A 26,528-nucleotide genomic window follows, 5' to 3' on the forward strand; every position below is an offset into this window, starting at 1 on the left:
TGCTTTAAATCTACAGATTTGGGATTCTATTAGGAATAAAAAACAATCTTGTCCCTTCAAGAGCCTTACAATCTAGAATAAATAAAGAAAAATTAACACGGCTGGGTAATTAAGATAAATACTTCAGATATTGGGGTGCCTGGGTGGCTCAGTCTTTTAAGCGTCTGACTGCAGCTCAGGTCATGATCTCATGGTTTGTGGGTTTGAGCCCTGCATCGGGCTCTGTGCTGACAGCTCAGAGCCTGGAGCCTGCTTCCGATTCTGTGTCTCCCTCTCTCTCTCTCTGCCCCTTCCCTATAAATAGGTTCTCATTTAATCTCCAACAGTAGGGGCCCCTGGGTGGCGCAGTCGGTTAAGCGTCCGACTTCAGCCAGGTCACGATCTCGCGGTCCGTGAGTTCGAGCCCCGCGTTGGGCTCTGGGCTGATGGCTCAGAGCCTGGAGCCTGTTTCCGATTCTGTGTCTCCCTCTCTCTCTGCCCCTCCCCCGTTCATGCTCTGTCTCTCTCTGTCCCAAAAATAAATAAACGTTGAAAAAAAAAATTTTAATCTCCAACAGTATATGGAATACGTAGTATTGTTTTCCTAATTGTACTGATAGAGAAAATGGGGCATAAATCAAATTGCTCAAAGCTACACCACTATTAAAGCACCACAACCTGGATTTTTCCCACTCTGAAATTTAATCTGAATAAAGGGTAGTAAGAGCAAGACTCAGAATGTAGGAAGGAAAAAAAAAAAGACAATTGTTAAGAAGTATAAATGCACATATACAAAGCCCTAACATAGGAAATATTATGGAGCACATATCTAATATCACATTCTAATTATAAATGAATAAAGATGATTTTGTTTACCCCCTAGTTTCTGTATAATAAAGGATAAAGTTTTGTCACTAGTGTTTAGAAACAGATTCTCTGGCAACAATATTAATTTGTATTTCTAATTACTTAGAATTATTGATAAGATCCTGAGCCACTACATATTCTGCTGGGCACTATGACAAATATTTTATATCCCTCAAGTCCTGAAAACAGGTTTGTGGACACAGCACCATACCCAACAAGAAAATCAGAAAAATATACAAAATCATACAATTTTTGCAGTCTTGATTTTTTTAGTTTTACCTAATGTTGCAGAGCTACTATTGAATAACATCTATTTTAACTTGATCTTTAATATTTTTGGGAAGAGTCTATTTGAATAGTTTCAAATAAAAATATAGTTTACTTATTTTTAAGATTTAGATTCTCTTGGGGAAGAGAGAATCTTTTTAAACTAACAAGTTTCTGTCTTTGCATATAAATCAGAAAATTCTTTACATGAATTTAAAATTCCCTGCGAACCAATATTTAGAATTGATAAATAGTTATTGCATGTTTATGGCATAACATTTTAATGTAACATAATAAGCATGATACTCATTTTAATTTTGAAATATATAACATTTTATCAGAATCTTTTTATAAATAGCTGATCAGAATCCTGATAAGAAAAAAAAAAGAAACAAAGAAAGAAAGAATTTAAGGATTAATAGAAAGAAAAAAAAGTACTGGGATATGTGATTATCTTAAGTGGAAACAAATAGAATGTGTGAAAAAAATATATATAAAACACTATGAATTAGATGAAATAAATGAAATTTACTTAGAACTTATAAATCTGACAATCAAGAAAGGAAACAAAAATTTATATAAAAGTGCAAGGCTTCGCTCTTGGTATACTAGTAACTAGCTCTCTGGAAAAAATAAAAATAAAAAAATAAAAACTATCTGGTTTGAAGGATTTGCCAATTTCCATGGACGAAATATTCCTACCATGGTCAATTTCAAGTTATCAATATATCACTGAACAAGGAAGTAGAAAGAAGTGCTAAACAATCCAATCTCTTGATACAGTGCCAACCGTCTTCAGCATACCTCTGCTTTGGCTTATCTGTCATCTACCATGAGAAGTTCCTTGCAAACACAAATTCAATTTCCTATCTTATGTATGTATGATGTATATGTAACATACTAGACAATGATCATAACAGAGAAGCAGAAAAGCCGGAGTTGTCAAGGCATTGTTTACTTAACTAGTTTTGTAGCATCCACATTTCAGTTCCATCCAGAACCATATTCAGCTCTGTTCCTACATTACTGCTCTTCCCAAGGACAGTGAAACAAAATCCTTTTCCTTGCTACATAAGTACAATACAAAGGGTCGGATGATATGGAGCAAAGTACACAGCCTGTGGAGTAAACTTGCCTTATCTATCTATCTATCTATCTATCTATCTATCTATCTATCATCTATCTATCTTCCCTAGGGTATTAAAAGCTGAGAAGACAATGTTTGGCAGCAATAATTTGAGTGAGGAATGCCTCTTTAGCTGTAGAAATGATTAAATCTGCTACTTAAAATCTGTTTTTGGAACAAGTACATGAGTAGAAAGTTAATAATTAAGGTTTCTGAAACTTAACAGAAACCCATGGGGGAGGGGAAGGAAAAAAAAAAAAAAAGAGGTTAGAGTGGGAGAGAGCCAAAGCATAAGAGACTGTTGAGAACTGAGAACAAACTAAGGGTTGATGGGGGGTGGGAGGGAGGGGAGGGTGGGTGATGGGTACTGAGGAGGGCACCTTTTGGGATGAGCACTGGGTGTTGTATGGAAACCAATTTGACAATAAATTTCATATATTAAAAAAAAATTAAGGTTTCTGATATAAGAAAGTAACATTCCAACATAGCACATATGAACAGTGTAAGATACACAGCAGAGTGTTAGAACTGGATGAAACCAGCAGAAAAGGAACGCAAACCATAGAGCATAGTCTTTGAGTTATACCCTAAGGAGAAAATAATATAAAAACTTTACTGAATGTCACTTATTGTCTGTTTTATATAAATTATGGTTGTTAACTATACCATAAAGTCTACACCACTCTTATTTTCATAATTTCCTCACTCACACTCATGATGTGCCTCTTTTAGGAAATACTATAGTAAATATACTATAGTATTTAACATACAATATATATTTATATATATATATATAAATATACTATAGTATATTAAAATCTGGGAAAAATTATGTCCAGTCTAACTTCTTCAATCAACATTCTTGAATCAGAGTGGACAAAATCAGATTCCGCAGCATTCCTTTACAGACTTTGGCTGAAACAGGGCCTATCTTTCCTTGGATGAACTAAATGTATCTATGCCTACATGTGAGTCATTAGCTTTCAAAATTCAGTGTTAGTTAATTTTGGCCAGGAAAATGCTTTATTTGGGAACAGCAAGCTTTAATAATAAGGTGGGTAAACAGGGATGAGAACTAGTTTTCCCCAGAAGATATAGGGCATTCAAAAGAGAGAAAAAGGTATATGTGTATGAAAGTGTTATGATTAATTTGCTGCAATGACTACTCAGCTATAGCAGAAAGCTGTGGAAAATAAACTGAAAGGTAAATAATTAAAGGTCATATGTAGATTTTTATTTCTTAAGGTTTGCACTTTATCTGGCAGATCAATTGTTTTAAAACTTTTGTGTAGAACAGGAGGGCTTTTTTGTAGTAGGTGCTATTACTTATTCACTATATTTCATGCCCTCTATACCCCCATCATGGTTTCACTATGGGTTGAGCATGTTTCTTTATTATGTGACATCGTAGGCCAATGTCATTTGAGCACATAGGAGCTGAGCAGACTCTGAAATGTGCTTGTATTGTTTGACTTGTCTCTGTTGCTTCCGCATGTTCATGAAGAAAGAGGCCACAAACGGCCACTCATACCAGAAAGAAAGACACGAGGAGGAAACCTCAAGTACCTGCAGCAAAACCACCTGAACCAATCCAAAGACCTGTGGACAAGAAAAGTAAATGTTTGCCATTGTAAGACACTGACATCTGAAAGATCTTCATTACATGGCATAATCACAGTAAATGGTGAACTTATCTTTAAATATAATTTTAGCTGTGCCGAACAAATAAAAAAAAAGTGGAATTATAGTTGATTGGGTATGAGACACTCAAAGCACGGCCTGAGTTAGCTTCTCTTTTGCCTATTCCTGGTGGCTTTGGTTTGAAAAGAAATTCAAGTTATCTGGGAGTATAAAAGGATTTTAGGTGGAGGAATGATCTAATCAGATTTCTGCATGTTCATATGTGTGCATGTTTTAAGTCTAGCCTAACAGAGAGAGGATAAATAGAAGAGGAGGAGAAGAAAGGCCCAAATGAAGACCTAAACTGCGTAGTGGGAGAAAGATAGAGAAATGGATTTAAGACATTTATTGGGGTAACTGACGTGGGTAGAAGATCAACTGGAAAAGGTCTGAGGAACAGTTCCCCCCCACACACAATATGAATGTGTGTGTGTATATATATATATATATATATTTTTTTTTTTTTTAATTTTTTAATGTTTTATTTATTCTTGAGAGAAAGAGAGACAGAGCATGAATGAGGGAGGGGCACAGCGAGAGAGGGAGACACAAAATCGGAAGCAGACTCCAGGCTCTGAGCTGTCAGCACAGAGCCCGACGTGGGCTCGAACTCACCAGCCATGAGATCATGACTTGAGCTGAAGTGGGTCGCTCAACCGACTGAGCCACCCAGGCGCCCCAAATGTATATATTTAAAACAACAAAGATCTAACGTTTCTACTTTCTGTTTTAAGTCATTTGACAGGCAGAACAAAGAGGTGAGAAATGGAGCTTCACACAGTGTTAGATGAGCACAAATATAACATGTGACACAGGAGGAAAGTTGGACAAAATGATGAAAACTTGATATGCAGGAAATATTAATAAATCATACATCATTTGGTTTCCCTCTTATTTAAATTTCAATCAGAATAAGAATGCAGACGACGATGATGATGATAAGTATTTTAAAATCATGACTTCTCTAAGTAAGGAAATTATAAAGCCATCAGCCTGACAGATTGAAATGAGAAACTACCAGAGAATTTTGAAAAATAAAGAAAATTACAGTTTTAATTGTCAGAATAGTAGAAAAGAGCATGAGTTCTGGCATGAAATAAAATGGTAGCTAAAGAGAAGATAATATACAGTGGTAAAGATCCTTTGGTTTCCATGGCCTCTCCACAACTACTGTTTGAAGCAATCAGGATCCTCACACATGTCAATCTCTCAGGAATCGTGTGTAAGTCAAGTGAGAGTCCTGAGCAGTGGCCGCCATATGGAAACAATAACAGGTCAAAGAGGAATTGGAGACAAGTGCTCCTGCTCAGGAAGATCTCAGTGGAGGCCAAAGGGTTTAATCGTCTGGTTCCCTAATTTATCTTCTCATAACAGCACCCTCAGATCTTGATGGTGAATCAGAGCACTAAGCATCACTTCAAGAAAGTAAGTGCTTAGCCGTGGATCACAGGCCAGGTCTGCTTTGATGCTCAGGGCTTGCAGACTGGTGAATTGGAAGCTTGAAGTATCCACATTGAAGGAAACAACTTTGATATAAGCCTTGGGGCTGAAATATCAAGAAAGGACTTCTAAGAATCAATTGATGATAAAAGCTCTACCCTGTTTTAACTTACTTTTGTGTATGTGAAAAGAATAGCACCAATTATTCTGTTTGCGAAGCTGGTTGCTTGTTCCTGGTGGCAGGATACCCATACTTCATAGTGAAAGGATGCTAACCCACAGAGAAATATCAAATTAAACCTTTAATGTAAGGAAAAAATATCAAGAACCTTAGAACCTTCAGAAAATATTTCCACTTAAGCAATATCAGATGGAATAGAAAGTATAAATATTCAGCTGCTTTAGTAAATGTGTAAATAATGAGGTCAGAGGCTCTTTCCTATTAAATAGGATGAACTAATGCAAATAGTTGCAAGTAATGAGAACATCCAAAATAAAGCTTATTGGGCTTAAAATTCAGAAGAAAGTAGAATAATATGAGGTCATGAGTCAATGTGAGATTATGTAAGGTTTGCAGTTATTGGAAAAGTTATTGCAACATAAGACATCCTCATTGCAGAAAAGAATGGCGAGAAACTAAATGATCATAGTATTGGAACGATAAGATATTAACAGGTAATTCACAGAAAAAAATATAAATAACCATTAAACATATAAAACGGTGCTCAATTTCCTTTAGATTATAGAAATTAAAATTAAAACTATAATGAGTATAAGGAGATTCCATATTTTATCTACAAGACTGTCAAAAGTCAAAAGACTTACCACACAGTCTTTGCTGGCAAGCCATGTTCTCATATAATCCTTGTGGAAATAAAAATAATTTTCTATTAAATTAAATAAACATTATAAGGAGAGAGAGGCCTTTATGAGGGCTGTATGAACCAATGGTGACCATGAACTTAGGAGAATGATTAAGTGAGTAATGTACCTAAAGTTAAAAAAAAAAAAATGGCTGGACTATAAAAAAAAAAAAAAAATGACCGTTTAATTTATTTTTATTTTACTTATTTTTTTAATGTGTATTTATTTATTTTGACGGAGAGAGAGAAAAAGAGAGAGAGAGAGAGAGAGAGAGAGAGGAGGGAGTGCACACACAAGCAGGGGAGGAGCAGAGAGAGAGGGAGGGAAAGAGAATCCCAAGCATGCTACATAGTTAGCTCAGAGCCTGAAGTGGGGCTCAAACTCACAAACCGTGAGATCATGACCTGAGCCAAAATCAAGAGTCAGACGCTTAACCGACTAAGCCACCCAGGCACCCCAAAATGATGGTTCCATTTAAATATGAAATGACACCTAGCATCAACTTTTCCAAATATAAATAATATTTTTTGACTGTTTATATGCCTTTAGTACAACATACAATATATCACATAAATTATTCAGTCATCTATCAAGTATTTCTTAATTTCATACTTCATTCTAGAGACTTCATTTGGATGTTATGAATATAAAAATGAATCAAATATACATCTTGCCTTCAAGCTGCTCATAATCTAGTGAACAGACAGAAACTGAGCACACAGTTTCAATACAGAATGTTAATATGTTAGAATGACAGACTTGGTATGAGAAAATATGGAACATTTCAATTAGAATAAAGCTGAGTATTTTAAGTACTCTGGCTTACTTGTTATGGCCAATTTCTTCCTTTACTGTCCAAGCAAAATATTTCATCCCTTTTCACTTCTCAACTTTCCAACACTTCCTTCCCCATTGTTACTTTAAATTGATAACCTTACTTCTTCTTTCACTGAAAAGTTCGATAGCTCAAGACTATCACATCTACTTACTGTGTCTGTGCCCAGTTACCCTCTTTTATATTACTGGGGAAGATTTGCCCATGTTCTTAACTACGGCCAAACTTTCCATTTTTCTAGTAGATTCTATCAGCTTTTTCACTCTCAAAACATTGTTCTAGCAATGATCCTCTTTATTTTCTGCATTATAATTTTTTTTCTGTTACTGTGACCATTACAATCAGAATAAATATGCACCCACCAAGACACTAAAATTGTTTTTGTCAAGATCACCAATGACCTCTATATAATTAAGCTTAACTGTTAATTTTTAGCTCCCATATTATGAACTATATGGGTTCATAAAGCACCCATTTTATGCTGTAAAATGCTGTAAAAGCAGCATTTTACACAGGTGATCATTTCTTTCTCCTTGAAATGTTTTCTTTGCTTGGATTCTAAAGCTCCTGATTCTCCTGGATTTCTTATTATCATTGGCTGTTTGATTCCTTTCCCGATTTCTCATATCCTTCATCTTTTAATGTTGGAATACCAACAAGGCTTCTTTTCCTTGATTCTCTTTTTACAGCATTCTTAGCATTTACTTCTTGGTCATCTCATCCTTTCTCTTGACTTTAATAACATTGATATGTTAACAATTTCATAATTTACATCTCCAATTCAAAACTTTCCCCTGAACACCTCAGTCTCTCTCTGTTTCTCTCTCTCTCTCTCTCTCTCTCTCTCTCTCACACACACACACACACATACATACACACAAATACGCACACATAGGCCCATATATAAGCTTTCCACTTTGGTGTCCATTTGAAATCCCATAAATAACAAAACTAGAGGTGAATTTTGAATATATTCTTTGCAAAACATAAGTTTTATCCCCTTCTGTCACAGAAATCCACTTTAGATTTTCAAGAAATAACAGGCATTTGATACTTCCAAACAAGATACTGAGTCTTTTGTTGTTCCCCTAATTCACAAATTCTGTAAGAGCAAACACTTTGTGAAAATTCAGGAAAATGTGGCTAGGAATTTAAGTAGGCCAATCATTACATATATCATTGCATATATGAAAACGTGTAGAAAACAATGTCTCTTTGAATACAGCTGCTAAATTTCCCTCCCAATGCCATGGCATGGGTACAGGGTATGAGATTCAAATTTGTGATGCACACATTACCACAACTCATTATGAGCTTTCAGGGTTATTCACAAATAATGAGAATGTTAAATCCTCATATGCCCACAAACTCCTACAGTATTAATTAGATTCTGCATGAAATTTTAACATAGATTATCAATATACTGTCCCCCAAATATGTCTTGTAGGAGCAATTAAATCTTTAACCCATCTCTGATTACTCCAACCCATAGAAATATTTATCTGTCAGAACTTCCAGAATAAGTAATATTTATACCGCATATATACAAGAGTTGGCAAATACCTCAAAGGGTCCTGAGTCCGCATTCCATTATTAACTCTATTCTCAGATACAGACCTAAATTTAGGAGAGATAAAGCAAATTATCAAAGCAGAGTCACATACTTTCCTTATATTTAGTTTACTTTTATAATTTGACTAACCCTGTTATAATAACTATCAATAATAAATTATTAAAATAATTATAATACCTAAAATCAGACTACCAATCTCTAGTGAAATGTTCTAAGGCTCAGATACTGAGATCATAAGAATGATCTAATAAATATCTTTTGATTAGTGGATTATAAAAGCTATATAGTAGAGGGCAACATAGTGAGGTTTCTCAGCCCTCACAAAATCAGTGTATATAAGGGCAAAAGTTGAAGAATAAATTTTTGTCTAAAGGTCCTCATGTACAATCGTCCTACTACCACGGGAAACTGAGAATGACCATTCATACTATAATCTTTCCATTTCAAAAAACTCAAGTTTTTAGAGAAAAAAAAATCTCAAAAATCTAAAGGTTTACCAAAGAACCTTCTTCACTGAGATTGCTTGACAAAAGTATAGTTTAACAGTAAATTTGATAAACGCTAATTTCCAAAATGTAATTAAAGCAAAATAGTTCTTGAAAGGAATATACGGGATCTTTTCTAAAGATAACTTAATAATATCACAACACTAACAAGATGAATTCATGTGTAGATTTCTTTTATTCCAGAAACCAAATTATATCTAACAATAAGAAAACAAAACAAAACAAACTCTTCAAATCTACCTAAGCATTGCTGGCAAAGAAAAAATAGTACTCGGAATAAAATTTTAAATAGAAACTCACTGTGCATAAAACCACACTACAGAAAATAGATGTAAATGGACATTTTTTTTTTCTCAACAATCACGGGCAAGAGAAGAACTAATTGAAAACCAATAAATTAAGTACAGTGCAGCAAGCGGTCTCTAGCTAACTCGGCCTATACATCAATAGGTCATTCTCAGTTAATTAAGTGAAGGCATAATCAGCTTAATTTATGTAGTTCACAGAAGTTAATGATATCATAGTACAGTACCTGACGTTTGGCCTGTCCTTACAACTTGTTTTATATGTTCAGTTCATTTTGCTGTTCCTCAGCATGCGCACTTTATTTCTGTAGCTCACCTCCAGCGTTTCTCTTCCTGCAGAAAATGGGAAATGTAACAGTGAAAAAAAATGAAAATCCAAAGATCACTTAACAAAAACTTATTGTAAAAATGACATGATGTTTCAGTGAACTACTTTGCATTATATAAATATCAACTGCAGCAATGCACAGAGGTTTTCTGTATAAATAAAAGCAAATGTTAAAATAAGATTAATGTAAATGTATATAATATGCACATATAGATATTAACAAAACAGGGAAGGAACTTTTAAAATATTGTGCAATCATCACATATAAGCACGAACTTGATAGATGTAAGAATTATCTGGTATATTTGTAAATTGTACTGCATTTCAACACTAGTTACACTTGGTACTGAATTCTTCTTTCTCAGGGAGAGAGTTTCTTTCCACTGTCTCTGTAGCTCATCTTCTCTTTTCTGAAGCTGCAAGTTTACACACAAAGACAAACCACAATGTCAACCAATTGGACCTCACTTAAGGAACCTAGGAGATCGATTTGTAAAGCAAAGAATGAACAGGACCCTATTTCTGAAGTACGTTGCTCAAACTGCTCTTTCATTAAAAGATGCTCTTTCTTATTGATTTTGGCTTAAGTAATGAGAAAGCTTATCCAAAAATCTTTAGCATTTGGGCTCAAGTTAAGGAAATCAATACAGTCATTTCCCATTTGAACTGCATATGTGAGTTTTATGTACGAGAGACAAGACAAAGCCAAATTCAGATAAATCAATAACATTGTCAATAGAACATGAAACTGACAAATGGCGTTTTTCAGCAATTAAAGTGAGTTGTAAATATACAAAGACTAATCAATTACAATGTTTTGTCATTAACAGTTTTTAATTGGTACAAAAGTTATGTGTGAATGTGACTCCCCAGGAATGAAGAATAGAGAACCTACCTCAGCATCACGTGGGACCATTTCACTAATATTTTATAAATATACAGATAACTTTATATCTGACAAAACAAATTACGATCTTCATTAGGCAGACTGTATTTGAATATCAATTAATCTATATAAGCCGGTGAAATATTTTAGAAACACAGAAAGTATACACATGCAGTAGCCTTTCTTCCGGAATGTACTATTTTTAAACACCATTTTAAATTTTCCAAGATTTTATAATATATTTTTGTATCTATTAATTGAACAAAATTAAAATAACTTGAATTTAATTTGAAATAGTAGCATTATTCCTACATTGGAAGAGTAAAAGTAAAGTAAGCATTACATTTCTTTCATGGTTGTATTCTAAAAATACAAAAAACAATTTAAATATATATTTTGGTTATACATACAGAATTCTAGAATTTATTCAAGTATCTTTTAAAAGTATTCTGTATCAATGATAATCTGCAATAAAATACTGAGCCGTTATGGTGTGCCATTATCCTAAAGTATTCAGGAAAATTGCAGTACAGATAGCCAAATATAATTCATAATATACTAAGATAGGCATATCATTAAAATGCAGATAAAACCTTTGTTTTTAATAAAAAATGATATAACAAAAGTAAAAGGTTAATTGAAAAGCAAAATAAACTACCGAATTTAGTAAGGCACATTACCTAGATTAACAGAAATCAATGAAATCATTAAAACAATTAATAACTTAGAGCTCCGTTCAGACTAAGATAAACTCTGTGGCTATTAGAATGCGGATACAAGGCTACAGAGACATATCTATTCTGACTGGGTAATTTCCTCTCCTCTGTAACAGTTCAGTAATATATGCAACTGGCATTATACGGCCACCCATTTCTTCTTGTGAGACAAGAGATCTTTCATGCTTTTTTGCTATTTGTGTTAAGTGAGTCATAAGAACCATAGTCTTTACAGAAGGGAACATACTTCCCCCCAGTGTTCAGGATATAAAATGAGCCATTAAAGCATCAATAGTATTAATCAAAGCCTCATCATTGTTCAGACTCTTCCTTGGATAGAAAATGTACAGAGTTCTACCCATCCTCCAGTCATAAACAGGAACATATATACAGCAAGCCCGGCACAGATATCTTTCCAATTAACTCTGAGGGTCACCTAAAGCCAGCATGTACTTCTCTGAAGATAATAGCCTGGTAAGTAACTGAAAATAAGCAAATTTATCACTTCATGAGTTACAAAATCAGAACAAGTTATAAATGCTTTTTACCTGATGCATTTTTTTAAAAAGGAAGTGAAATTCTACAAACAGAATAAAAATGTAAGGTAATGATATGAAACAGAAAAGGATACTTGAGTTTTAACCCCATTCCAAAGCTTTAGCCTTGCTCTAAAGGAAGTTCATATCTTAAGTCTTACAAAACAAAAACACAAGTGACGTTTTAAATCTGTTTCAAGGCTTCATTGCCACCACGCTCAAAATTCATACTGAATATCACATACTATTTTTGTCTTTTATCACTGAGACTAAAACCAGAACTATACTGGTGCTCTCCAATAGCAATATGATTTTAGAACAATTCATTTTTTTAGATAAAAATCTCTGTATTCAATAGGAAAAAAGAGCACATTTTGTTAATTACTTTAATCTCTAGCTATGGAAATGCAAATTATTAGTAAATGTTTAAGAAATAATATACAAGCAACCGAAAGCTAAAATCTTGTTTTTGAAAAGGATTCTGATGAATAGTACTACAGAAGCTTGTTCTATATAAACATCTAAGAAACTACTTTAACAATTTATAAATATCAATAAACTAAGTAGAAAATAGTATAGTAAAAAAGAAAATGTTCATTATTAATCCTATAATCTAAGGAAATGGATATCTCAATGCTAAAGAGGTAGCATTGGGGAGCCTGGGTGGCTCAGTGGGTTGAGTGTCTGACTTCCGCTCAGGTCATGATCTCACGGTAATTGGGTTCAAACCCCACGTCAGGCTCTGTGCGGACAGTGTAGGCCCTGCTTGGGATTCTCTCTCTCTCTCTCTCTCTCTCTCTTCCCCTCTTCCGCTCATACTCTGTCTCTCTCAAAATAAATAAAAATTTTTAAAAAACATCCAAAAAAGAGGTAGCATGATTCATGTAGACAATATATATTAGACAAAATCTTGGGGCGCCTGGGTGGCTCAGTTGGTTGAGCGTCCGACTTCGGCTCAGGTCACGATCTCGCGGTCCATGAGTTCGAGCCCCGTGTCGGGCTCTGGGCTGACGGCTCAGAGCCTGGAGCCTGCTTCCCATTCTGTGTCTCCCTCTCTCTTTGCCCCTCCCCCGCTCATGCTCTGCCTCTCTCTGTCTCAAAAATAAATAAACGTTAAAAAAAATTAAAAAAAACCAAAATCCTACAAGTACAACAAATGCAAATTAAATAGTTACACTAAAACTGAATTGCAGGGGGCTCTGGAGGCAGATAGACCTTGGTTTGACACTGTTCTGCCATTTGCTAGCTGTGGTGAGACATGAGGCATATTTTTATTTTTCTCTGAGTTTCCTTATCTGTAAAAAGTAGAGAAAATAAAAGCGCATCCTCGCGTTGTAAAGATTAGATCAGATGATATATGTTATCCTTGGCCTCACACATATTAGGTCCATACCTAATGGACCTAAGTGTTTCCTGACCAAATGACTTAGTTTACTAATTAATAAACATTAGTCTTATTATAATGCAGAATTTAAAAATATTGAAATTTCAAAATATATTGCTGATCAAGTCATTTTACATAAATGTAATTCAGGTTCCATCTCTGTAAACTCCTAAGATTCCCTGTTATCTCTCTATAAGAGTACTTCCACTATTTGATAATTGCCTTTTTATTTGTCCCTTATGTTACAACACTGGAAATTCTTGGGGATAGGAACCATATTTTACTCATTTTTTTGTATATCTGACATGACAAGTACTTCAGTAAATGTTGATTGGATTAGTAAATGAATTAACATTGTGTTTGAGAGTGAATTGTTTAGGACTTATTATATATTACATACTCTGCAAAGCACTTTATATAAATTATCTCATTTTAGTCCCCCAAAGAATACTCTATATATCATTGCTATTCCAATATTCTAGATGTGTAAACAGACGAGAGATTAGGTAACAGCCAAAATCACATGAATGGTAAATGGTGGAGGTTCCAAGTTACCTAAATCACTGCATTAAGTGCCTTGGTCCAGCTGACTTCTCATTTTTACAGGTTCAGAAACTGTATATAATCAATTTTCCAAGAAAGATCAGGTCCTCGTTTACTGATGCAATGTAACTAAATGTTTTTTTTAATATGAAACTTATTGTCAAATTGGTTTCCATACAACACCCAGTGCTCATCCCAACAGGTGTCCTCCTCAATACCCATCACCCACCCTCTCCTCCCTCCCACCCCCCATCAACCCTCAGTCTGTTCTCAGTTTTTACAAGTCTCTTATGTTTTGGCTCCCTCCCTTTCTAACCTTTCTTTTTTTTTTCCTTCCCTTCCCCCTTGGCCTTCTGTTAAGTTTCTCAGGATCCACATTAGAGTGAAAACATATGGTATCTGTCTTTCTCTGTAACGAAATGCTTTAAGAGACCAAAGCTTAAATTTATTAATTTCTAATACAGTATAAAAATGCTAAGTAAGCCAAAATATTATTTTCTGTGTTTCCTTATCTCACCTTTAAAAGACTACATGAGCTATCAAATTGTTCACCCTTTCAGCAAATCTTACTGGCCACTCATTATGTAGTAAGTGTTGAAGATAAAGCAATAAACTAGATGGGGGAACAAGAGCCAGGCTTCTATGTTCTAGCTAATTCTTATTTGATACTTACTGTGTGCCAGGCAGTAAGCACTTTACATTTATTAATTAACATAATCTTCATAATAGCTTTATGAAACTGTTACCGTTATTGCCCAATTTTGCCAATGAAGTAAAAGAAGTTAAAGCATAAGGTTAAAGTTTTAAGAGCTTCACTTACAGTTTGGACCAGGCTTTCTGTACAATGAACTTATTACAGTCCAGGCAAGGGAGCTGTGTGTTAGTGGATCACGTCACTCAGCCTGATGGGATGCTAAGAGCAAAGCTATAGAGCCCTGGCTGCTATGAGCACCCAGCACTGGCTCCTTTCCTCAGGGCCTCCTGTTCCCCGAGTGATACTGCAGATGCACTGATACAGACCTACTTTCCAGTCCTCCTTTATGCTCACCCATCAAAAGCACCATTACCTCATGTCTCTTACATGTAATACAATTAAGTCAGTTACATTCCCTTCATATGAATTGCTTGTTGAAATTAAGAGACAGCTCACTTTTGCACATTTCCTAGAGCGGATGATCTATATTGCACTTTGTTTTTAAATCTAGACGGTTCTCAATGTTATACTTTAGGGGTGTAGAGGCTCCTAGTCTCTGACTGCAGCTATTGCAAAAACTAAAACAGAAATAAGCTTTTAGGTTATTACATCATTCTTGTATCAGGAGATCAACAGGACATTGTTAATACATAGTATCAGTGAGGACACTGAAATACTTTCTTTACAGACTTTCACTGAGTAATATTTTAAATATAACATATATTATGTGAATACGACATAGTTATTTCTACTTTATTATCTATAATACATTTAAATACCATTTCACCAATACAAGCATGTGGCATTCTATGGTGAAATAACACCCTCTTGTTTTTCAGTCCTCCCCAAAAGCATACCTCCTACATAGTAGCGGTGGCATTGTACCAGAATTGAAAAGTTGAAATCAAAATTTTCAATAGCATTCAAGATTGGCTGCAAACAAAACTTGAAGATTTCTCCTTTGCAAAATTCCTTAAATATGTGTTTATATTTATTTTCTCTTCTGGTTGCTTCATGTGTCTCTTTTCTCTTCTTTTTTTTCTTAACATATGTGAGTCCCATTCAATTTCCTTCTCGGTACTCTACTAACACTTCCTCTCAATTCTAACTTAATCTCCTATCTTCTTTCCCATTAACCTTTAATATACACACTTGCTATCTCCTCTTTACTTCCTATCTGGCCCATTCATCTCTCATTTCTTTCCTAATATAATAGATGTGAGAAAGGAAACTCAATACTCTATAACACAAATACAGAAATTAAGGTCTCAAAGATTAGAAAACATGATAACTCAACTGTACCACTTGAATACAAACATATTTACATATCTCCTTCTCAAATGTTTTTTTATCTTGCTTTTATAAACCAATATTTTCAGGGAGGAAAAAAAAAGCATACAAATGTTTGATCCCTCTCTGCTCCATCAACTGCAATTTCTCTAAACAGTATTTGAAATAACCTGTTCAAAGGATTAAGAGCATGTGGTACTTATCTTTGTATCTCTGCTACCTAGCAGACTGACTGCCACAGAATAGGCCCTCAATGAGTATTTGATGAACAGAACTGAAATAAGTAAGCTTCGTACTTGATAGGAAAATAAATAGGAAAATTAAAATAGAAACACGCTCACCAATAGCTGTGGTGAAGACTGTGGAGGTGGAGGAGGTAGGCAGTCGATACTCACAACTCGGTCCCCCTATTGAACCTCTCACTATTCTCCCTGATTTTCCCTTCCCTTCTCTCTTTGGCCATTCATTCAAAGGTTCAAGGAGCTGTTTGAGGATTAGGGTTAAGGTTATACCTAGAGGTTCAAAGACTCAAACAGCTGATGCCCTATTAAGTTGCTTGGTTTTGATCCCTAAATAAATGGTGAACCAAATCTAACACGAGGCTAAAAGAAAAACCTAAATGTAAACCTTCCTTTAATGGTCTTGCTTTTCTTCCCTTCCTATCTCTCTGTAATACTCAAATTTAAGATACATTGTCTGAATTAAATCTTCAAATACACTCAATACAACTTGCACTCACGGATTGTCACAAGCACAAGTAATCCTACCTATCATGGGAGAACGATGGTTTTCAAAATGAATTCTCCCAAAGACTCCTTTCAGGGGGTTCAAGTTTTCCACTCCACTCCTCAAACTTTTACCAGAGAGGATCTGATTTACTTTGTGCATTTCTCTCCAGTGTACATCTGTTTGGGGAAAGGAATCTGTTGCTATCTATATTCTGGCATCAACAGACGTAACCAAATTCTATCATCTAACAATGCATAAAATCAGAACTAGAAAAGTTAATACCCAACATGTTCAAAAATAAACTGGCGGCAAAATCAGGATTTGAACCACTAAAATTGCCATTTATGTCTTTCATCTGTCAGCACTATTTTTAGCCCTGGTCTACCCTATTTGAAAATGTAGAATGGTTGATAGAAAAATTATATTGTGCTACCTAGCAAACAATTGCTCTAGTATTAATTTTTGCCGTATTCATAGTGAGTCTTATTCTGAAACTCCATTCAACCAATTCTAGAACTAATATATAGGGAAAAACAAGAAGAATGTGTAACACAATAATATGGTTTACTTAGTTCACAAATGAAGTCATTTCATACTAGAGAATTAGGACCTGTATGAGAAACAATGGAGGCCTATTGCAGGGGTAGACAATACTCCAAAAGGTACCAAACGAAGATTGATGTGAGCGAATGACAAAAAGTCTGGAAAGACTTTCAAAGTTAACTCAAGTTTGAAATAGACTGGAACATTCAAGCGGGAAATACTTAAAGCAAAGTCTTCATACTCGTCCACCAATAAAGTGCTAGGAGTCAAAGATCTAGAGTGTGCGTAGGTCCTTGAGCATTACAAGGCTTGTGGGTTTTCTAGAAGTCTTACATCTTCCAAATCTAACCAATTGTTCTTATCCCTAAGTCATTTCACCTGACTGCTTAAGGGGCCTTTTTTTTTTTTTTTTTTATTAGCCACTGTAACATCAATCACCTTCATTCTTTTTTGATCCTCTATCTGATTAAAAAAAAAAAAGTTTAGAATTATTTTACTTGCCAACACAGTCCCAATGTTTATAAAAGTTTGCTGTTAGTGTGAGGATTTAATCAGGTATAAGAAACTTTTCTATTTATGTGTATATATGGGTCGTTCCTATTTTTGCTTCTATGTTTTCTTTTGTTTTGTTCTCGCTATTCTAGTCCTCTCCCCATAGAAATTTCCATCTTCTGCAAGATCAAGACCTTCATACATAAATTATATATAAAGAAAGTTCAAAATTCAGTGCAAGAGGCACTCATCTTACTCATTGTAAGATTCATGCTAATATTCCACAAAGTATGTGGAAGATAAACCACTGTGGGCTGGAGCACACAGTTTAGTTACATTGGAAAGGGTTATTGTCAATCTCTCAATGAGGAATTTATTCAGTATATCACATATAAATATTGTAGCAAACTCCAAACAATTCTCAAAACAGTGAAAATTTAGTTATTCTCAGAATAAATGTTTGTCAAATTTACAAAGTGTAAATATAAAAAAAAAAAAACAGAGGTGCCTGGGTGGCTCAGTCAGGTACGGTGTCTGACTGTTGATTTCACTCAGGTCGTGATCACAGTTCGTAGTTTGAGCCCCACATGGGGCTCTGCACTGACCTGCTTGGGATTCTCTGTCTCCCTCTCTCTCTGCCCCTCCCCTGCTTGTGCTCCCTCTCTCTTTCAAAATAAGTAAACTTTTAAAATAAATAAACAGATAAACAAACAAACATACTTCAAATATTGTAAAGATAGCCACCTGGCTAAGCCTGATTTTAATGCTCAGAAGGATAATCAAGAAAAAGATATGAAATAGCACATTTGTAAAGGAATTGCTGAATATTCTAGTAGTAGGATAGCATAAGGTGAATGGTGAGGAAGTAGAAAAAAATCATTGGTTGCTTTAAATCCTAATGGACAGGATTGTCAGAATCTCTCTCAATATCCAATTTAACCAATTCTCTGTTAAGATCTCCACCATCCCAGGAAAATATTTTCACTTCATCAAATTATTTCTTTTGTACACTCCTTTCCAAATGAAGTCTAGAGCCTATATTTACATTTTTTGTCTCAAATTTTCTCAATTATCTCCTAGCACCAACATAAGCCTACAAAAGAGATTAATAAAGTCTGTTTTCTAAGGAAAAACTTCAAGTAAAAAACTAAAAAATAATGACCATCAATATCAAAACCATACTTATTAAAGGTGAAAACTCCAATAACTTCCTTTTCTTTCTTCTCCCAGCTCTCTGAAGTGGAAAAGGATTCCAGAAATATTAAGGAATATATAATTGATTAGATGTGGAGTCCAAAGACGGAATTGCTTAGGATGATTCTCAAATGTCTGCCTTAAATAATTGGATGAATGTAATTTCTGTCAGGAATGAAGACCAATGACATTCTGATTAGATTTCCATTCTGGAAAAGCCAAAGCTATAGGAAACAGATCAGTGGTTGCTAAGGATTAGGGATGGAGAAGAGGTTTAATACAAAGAGCAGCATGAGGGAATTTTTAGTAATGATAAAACTATTTGGTATATTGACTGTGGTAATGTTTACACATTTCCTTGAAATGGTCAAAACTCAAAGAACTGTACATAAAAGCAGCCAATTTTGCTATAAGTAAAATAAAAAGTAAATAAAAATAATCCATGCTTAATGATGAATTATTTTAAGTTAGGATATCTTAAGAATTACATATGTCAGGGGGCACCTGGGTGGCTCAGTCAGTTAAGTGTCCAACTTCAGCTCAGTTCATGATCTCACAGTTCATGAGTTTGAGCCCATGTTGGACTTTGTGTTGACAGCTCTTGGAGCCTGGAGCCTGCTTCAGATTCCATGTCTCCCTTTCTCTGCTCCTCCCTCTGTCTTTCTCTCAAAATTAAATAAACATTAAAAAAAAATTGTTAATTGAAAAAAAAGAATTACATATGCCAGAATAATTGCAGGGGAAAATATGTAAAAATTAATGGAACATTGAATTAGATATTAGAGAAAGGAAAATAAGATTGTTGCAGAGTATGACCAAGACTAAAGTAACTATTAAATTAAAAGTCAGTGACAAAAAGTAAAAATGACACCACCTAGGACTTCCACAGGTACTTATGTTTGAAAATTACTTTTGAATTTCTAATCACAAACCATATCAAAAAGTCATTTTCCAGACAGTGGTTGGCTTCAGTTACTTTTGCTCTATTTATCTGGTTAACAGAATTCTTAGTGTTGAGTGTAGAAACAAGCGAACAAGAAATATAACCCAAGGCAGACAATTCAGTCAAATTTGATGAGTTACCATCACAGCCCTCCATTCCCTAACTTTGGAATGCCAGGACAAACAGCATCATGCCACTTTATATCCCAATGGGCCCAGGACAAATCCCTATTCAGCTGTGGCCCATGTCTCTTTCCACCGATTCTCCTAACCCTATCCATCTCCTAAATTTTACCTTCTACACCTGAGGGTCAATCATCAGCAAATTACTTTTAAAGTTCATATGAAACTACTTTCATGCAAAATCCCTTCTCCTATTTGTTTCAACTGATTTGTTTCAATCCCTTCTCTTATTTGACTCTCCCATGGCACTGCTTCTAAAGCTGTTTAAGTAATAGGTTCTTTTCCATACTCTTTCTGCCTCAGGGACTAGAAATGAAGGAGATGCCTTTTTGGCTCCTCATTGCTGCTTCCAGATCACTATCACTACATTCTGTAGTCATCTAATGCTCCCCAATGAACTCCCCCTCTTTTTCTGCGAAGTTAGTCCCTGACTCACTGATTCCAATTCCAGACCTACACATCTTCTTGGCAATTTCAAGTTCCACATAGAAGTCAATACCTTGACCCCTTAAATCCTTTTCCTCATTTATCCAATGATCTTGTTCTCCACCCTATGGCAGCTATTGAGTACCAAGGTCACACCCTTGACCTTGACATTTCTCAATAACAACTCTGCATCTCAATTTAATACACATCCTTTCTGCTATTATTTTTATTTTTCCATCCCACTCCTTCTGACTCCCATCTCTAACAAACTTTGCACTTCATCAGAAATCTCAATTCATTTATCCTAGCAATTTGTCATTGTTTTTTAGTACCCTCATGTCCTTTCTTCACTATGCACCTTAAATTTATGGTAAATAATTATAATAAACCTTTCTCTTAATTCCTCCCACTTGCTTGACCAAAAAAAAAAAAAAAAAAAAAAACCTGGTTAAATCCAACTTTCCACCTACTCTACTCTGGCACCCCTGAAGCTGAACTTGGCTGGAAAAATGGACCCTTTTTCCATATGGACCCTTAAGTGTATTTATAAGTAATATTATATTTATCTAATCTATTTTTTTACATACTGTCTTAGAAAATCCTTTTTCCTACACCTCCAAAACCTATTGTGATTTCTTCACATACAACTCATGACTTTGCTTCCTACTTCAATGAGAATACGAAAGCAATAAAAACAGGACTTCCAAAAACTGTCTCTACTTTCTCTATGCTGTTACTGTGGGTGAACTCTAAATGCTCATAAGTAAGGTAACTCTCTCACTTATATACCAGTAACTGACTCTAGCAATTTTCTACTTTTTCCCTTGCATTCTCCACTTTTCCCTTTCCAGTGGATCGTTCATCAGGATACAACAAGTTTCCATTTCAACCATATTTTAAAATAAAGAAAATAGAACTGCCTAGACCCAGTTCCTTCAACTAGCTCACTCATATCTTACCTCCAGTTTTATAACAAACTCTCTGAAAGAATCTATGCTTAGTGGTCTTCTATTTCTTCCATCCCATTTTCTCGTAGTCCACTTAATTAGGTTCCACCATTATTATTGAGAAGAAACCATTACCAACATCAGCAAGGGCCTTCACTTTGCTAAATCTGATAGTTATTCCTCAGACTTCATCCTATTTCATCAGTCAGCAGCATTTAACACAGTTAATTATTCTCTTTTCAAATTTTTCTTTCTCTTGTTTTAACATAATCTCCAAAACATCACCCTCATGTAAATTCTGTCCTGCTTCTTTGACCACTCTTTCTCAAAGTCTTCTACTAGTTATTTTTTTTTCATATCTGATTTCTAAACGTTAGAATGTTCCTGACCTTGGTCCTCAAACTTATTCTCTATAAAGTCATTATAGTGATGGTATCCCAGTTTATGACTTAGAATACTATATATTTATGCTGATAACTCCCAAATTTATATTTTCTACCTATACTCCCCCATGAAATATAGACCCATATCTAAAAATTTTTTTTAATGTTTATTTATTTTTTGAGAGACAGAGAGACACAGAGTGTGAGCAGGGGAGGGCAGAGAGAGAGAGAGAGAGAGAGAGAGAGAGAATCTGAAGAAAGCTCTAGACTCCAAGCTGTCAGCAAAGAGCCCAACATGGGGCTGAAACTCACAAGCCATGAGATCATGACCTGAGGCAAAATCGGAGGCTTAACCAACTGAGCCACCTAGGCACCCCTAGACCCATATTTTCAAAAGCCTTGGACTCTATGACATTCCCCTAAAACTGCTTCTCCTACAGTTTTCCTCATATTGGTTAATAGCAATGGCATTCTTCCAGTCACGCAAGTTAATAATGTTGTCATTCCTGACTCGACTTTCTCTAAACCCCATTGCTAGTCTGATAACAAATCTTATGCTCCCTAATTCCAAAATATATTCAGAATTGTATCACTTCTCCATTCCATCGCTGTTAACACCTTAGTGGAAGCTACAGTCATCTCTCACCTGGACTATTTCAATTAGGCTTCTCCGGGTCTTCCTGTTTCAAGGCTATTATGCTTCAGTCTATTCTCAACATTGTCTCTGAGTTGATCCTATTAAAACCTAATTCATATCATGTCACTCCCCCAGTGAAAACTTTCCAATACCCATCCATCTCAGAATAAAAGCCAAAGTCCTTACAGTCCCATCAATATTCTCTATTTTTTTCTCCTTACCATATACGTTTTTTTTTTAATTTTTTTTTAACGTTTATTTATTTTTTTGGGACAGAGAGAGACAGAGCATGAACGGGGGAGGGGCAGAGAGAGAGGGAGACACAGAATCAGAAACAGGCTCCAGGCTCTGAGCCATCAGCCCAGAGCCCGACGCGGGGCTCGAACTCACGGACCGCGAGATCGTGACCTGGCTGAAGTCGGACGCTTAACCGACTGCGCCACCCAGGCGCCCCTCCTTACCATATATGTTTGATGTCATATTATTTATTATCCATCTCTAACATTAGAATTTAAGATTCATAGGAACATATTTTTTTACCACTTTCATTTATTGCTGTATTATCAGGGCTCAAGGTAGTTTCTAGCACATAGCAGACATTCAACAAATAATTTCCTGAATTAATGAATAAATGTGCAAATGAACTTTAATCCAAGTCTGTAAAATAAAACAGATAAGAGTGACAGTTCATTTCAATAGTTGCTTTCCAAAAAAAACATTATTATTTATATATTTTAAGCAGTTACTGTATGGTAATAAGAAACTGATAATTTAGATAGTTAGAAACTAGGCATTAGAAGCATATGTGAGCTGCCATGAAGAGAAACTTTAAATGTCAATTGCTTAATCTCACTTTCTCTCTCTCTCTAGAGAGAGAGATAGATAGAGAGATAGATAGATGTTGTGTTGGTGGAGGTTCTCCCATATCCAGTGGCTCAAGAATTCAGGTCCCAATTCTGAAGTGCAGTCATCTTTTTTGTTTTAATTTTTTTTAATGTTTATTTATTTTTGAGACAGAGGGAGACAGAACGCGAGTGGGGAGGGGCAGAGAGAGAGGGAGACACAGTATCTGAAACAGGCTCCAGGCTCTGAGCTGTCAGCACAGCGCCCGATGCGGGGCTCAAAACCACGAACCATGAGATCATGACTTGAGCCGAAGTCTGATGCTTAACTGACTGAGCCACCCAGGCCCCCTGAAGTGCAGTCATCTTAACATGAGAAATTCATGGTTTCTAGACCTAGGGAAGAGGTAACGTAGAGTTCTCTAGTCAGTTCTTAAATTTCTCAACCCACAAGTGACAGTACCACTATCATTTATATTTCTTTAGCTAGAAATTGTCATAGAGTCCTTGCCTTGCAGCAAGAATAGGGAAAGTTCACTAGATACAATATGCTCATGAATAAAATTATGTGTAAATTTCAAATGTATATGTTCAGGAAAGACACTATATACATAAAATAACTGAAAATTATACCAGGAAGCATAAGGAAGTTAACAATGAATTGAAAATAGCATAATTACTGAAGCAAATCAGTGAGGAGTAGGATTTTCAATTGGAACTTTAAGAAGAAAGTAAGACTTTGCCAAGAGAAAAGAAAGTTAAAAAATTATTGCAAGGAGAATTACTTTAATATTCTACTTTAATTTGCTTGCATGATAGCCAAGTTACATTTTCATGTTTCTGACAAGTGGTTAGAGACACTGAGCATGACCAAAGGTGCAATAGTTTTATTTGCGTGTTCCCCCTGGATTAACATATTAACTGTTAATAGATTATGATCATTGGTATTAAATATATGGCTGTAGCTTTATAGCTCTTATAATACATTATTCGGGACCATTATTGTCCAGCTAGCATGCAGACAGATCCAACTTTTTCCAATTTTTAGAAACTCTTCTTAACAGATTCTTAAAAATATGCATAAAATCTGCAATTGTTGGTAATAATACTTTTGAAAGACGTAGAGATTTTTATGAGGAAAACAGTTTAACTACTATCATAAAAATACAAATAGTATTATGTAAAATTTGGCTATTTTATAATAATTTCATTCCCTATAAAAAGTTTACAGCCAAATTGTTATATAAAACCATTACAGTTATTCAAATTGGATCCAACTGGTAAATCTGAAGCTAGATTTTCCGTTGCATTATTTGTGGCTAAATTTTCAATATCTTATGCTATAATGAATGAGGACCTATCACAGACCAAATCAATTAAAGTTTCTAATGGAATAGTGAAGGAGGGACAATGATTTTCTACTCCACACATTTTCACGAAAATGAGGTAACTTTTGTTTGACTTCTCAAGGAGCAAAAATTATTATAGAATCATTTCCACTTCTTTCTTGCTCATCAATTTGTTTTATCAACAATTAGACTTAGAGCTGAATTAAAGTGAATGGCTAAATATCTGTCAGGCTTCCATTTCTAAACATTGATATTAAATTGGTTTTAAATCTTAATCATTCACAAATACCTTAAGCTATCAGTTTATATACATATTATCATCAATGTAAAACTGTATTATGATTATTGATTATTAATATGTGAATAAAGTATTTCTTGTTCTAATGGGGGTGGAGGGAAAATGTGTTTTAGCACTTTACTTTCTTTCATTAGTCTTAGTACCATATATATACATACATACATGTATATATATATATGTATGTATGTATATATACACACACACCATATATATATGGTTATGCATCCGACTTCGGCTCAGGTCATGATCTCACGGCTTGTGAGTTCGGGCTCCACGTAAGGCTAGGTGCTGACAGCTCAGAGCCTGGAGCCTCTTCAGATTCTGTGTCTTTCTCTCTCTCTCTCTCTCTCTCTCTCTCTCTCTCTGCCCCTCCCCTGCTCACACTCTGTCTCTCTCTGTCTCTCAAAGATAAACATTAAAAAAAATTAAATTCCGGTTAGATAACTAACATACAGTGTTGCATTATATTCAGGTGTACAACATAGTGATTCAACACTTCCATACAATATCCAGTGCTCATCGCAGCAACTGCACTCCCTAATCCCCATCACCTATTTAACCAACTCCCCAACCACCTCCCCTCTGGTAACCATCAGTTTGTTCTCTATAATCAAGCATCTAGTTTTTGGTTTCTCTCTCTCTCTCTCTTTTCCTTTTGTTCATTTGTTTGGTTTCTTAAATTCCACATTTGCATGAAATCATATGATATTTGTCTTTCTCTGACTGACTTATTTCACTTAGCATGATACTCTCTACCTCTATCCACACCATTGTAAATGGCAAGATTTCATTCTTTCTTATGGCTAAGAAATATTCTTACACTCCATCTTCTTTATCCATTCATTTCATCAATTGATGAATACTTAGTTTGTTTCCATAGTCTTGTTATAGATAATGTTGCCTGAAACATTGGTGTGCATGTATCCTTTTGAATTAGTATTTTTGTTTTCTTTGGGTAAATGCTTAGTAGTGCAGTTGCTGAATCATAAGGTAGTTCTATTTTTAACTTTTTGAGGAACCCCCATACTGTTTTCCAGAGTGACTGCAACAGTTTGCATTTCCACCAACAGTGCAGGAAGGTTCCCCTTTCTCCACATCTTCACCAACACCTGTTGTTCCTTGTATTGTTGATTTTAGCCATTCTGACCAGAATGAGGTAATGTATCATTGTAGTTTTGATTTGTATTTCCCTGATGATAAGTGACGTTGAGCGTCTTTTCATGTGTCTGTTGGCCATCTAGATGTCTTTGGAAAAATGTCTATTCATGACTTCTGTCCATTTTTTAATTGGATTATGTGTTTTTTGGGTGTTGAGTTTTATAAGTTCTTTATTTGGGATACTAAGTTTTATCTGATATATAATTTACAAGTATCTTCTCCAATTTTATAGGTTGTCTTTTAGTTTCATTGATTGTTTCCTTTGCTAGCAGAAGCTATTTATTTTGATAAAGTCCCAATCGTTTATTTTTGCTTTTGTTTCCCTTACCTCAGGAGACATATCTAGTAAGAAGTTGCTATGTAAAATATGTATCTTTTAAAATGATTCTTTTCTTGCAGAGAGCTTTACTATTTATCAGAAAGTTTATTTTCTGACTATGAAAAGTTAGAGCATACCACATAAAACAGGCTAGGCACAGTTTTTAATCTTTTTAGTCAGCATGTCACAATAACTTTTTCTGAATACAATGTTTAAACAGCTGGATTGCAGAGAAAATGTGAATACGCTTAGTGTTCTTCTGACTAA

General features: G+C 35.0%; 1 long non-coding RNA gene across 1 annotated transcript in view; it reads right to left on the reverse strand.

Annotated features, from left to right (window-relative positions):
* LOC147572041 (uncharacterized) overlaps positions 1-26,528 on the reverse strand; it is a 411,310-nt gene that overhangs the window by 224,922 nt on the left and 159,860 nt on the right. The window contains exons 3-4 of the long non-coding RNA XR_015246868.1: positions 9,670-9,775; positions 8,622-8,675 (exon numbers count right to left, since the gene is read on the reverse strand). This is a non-coding gene — a long non-coding RNA (uncharacterized LOC147572041). The remainder of the gene's footprint in view (positions 1-8,621; positions 8,676-9,669; positions 9,776-26,528) is intronic.

Source organism: Puma concolor, chromosome F2 (assembly GCF_028749965.1).
Source record: "Puma concolor isolate L17-30 chromosome F2, mPumCon1.1.hap2, whole genome shotgun sequence".
NCBI lineage: Eukaryota > Metazoa > Chordata > Mammalia > Carnivora > Felidae > Puma > Puma concolor.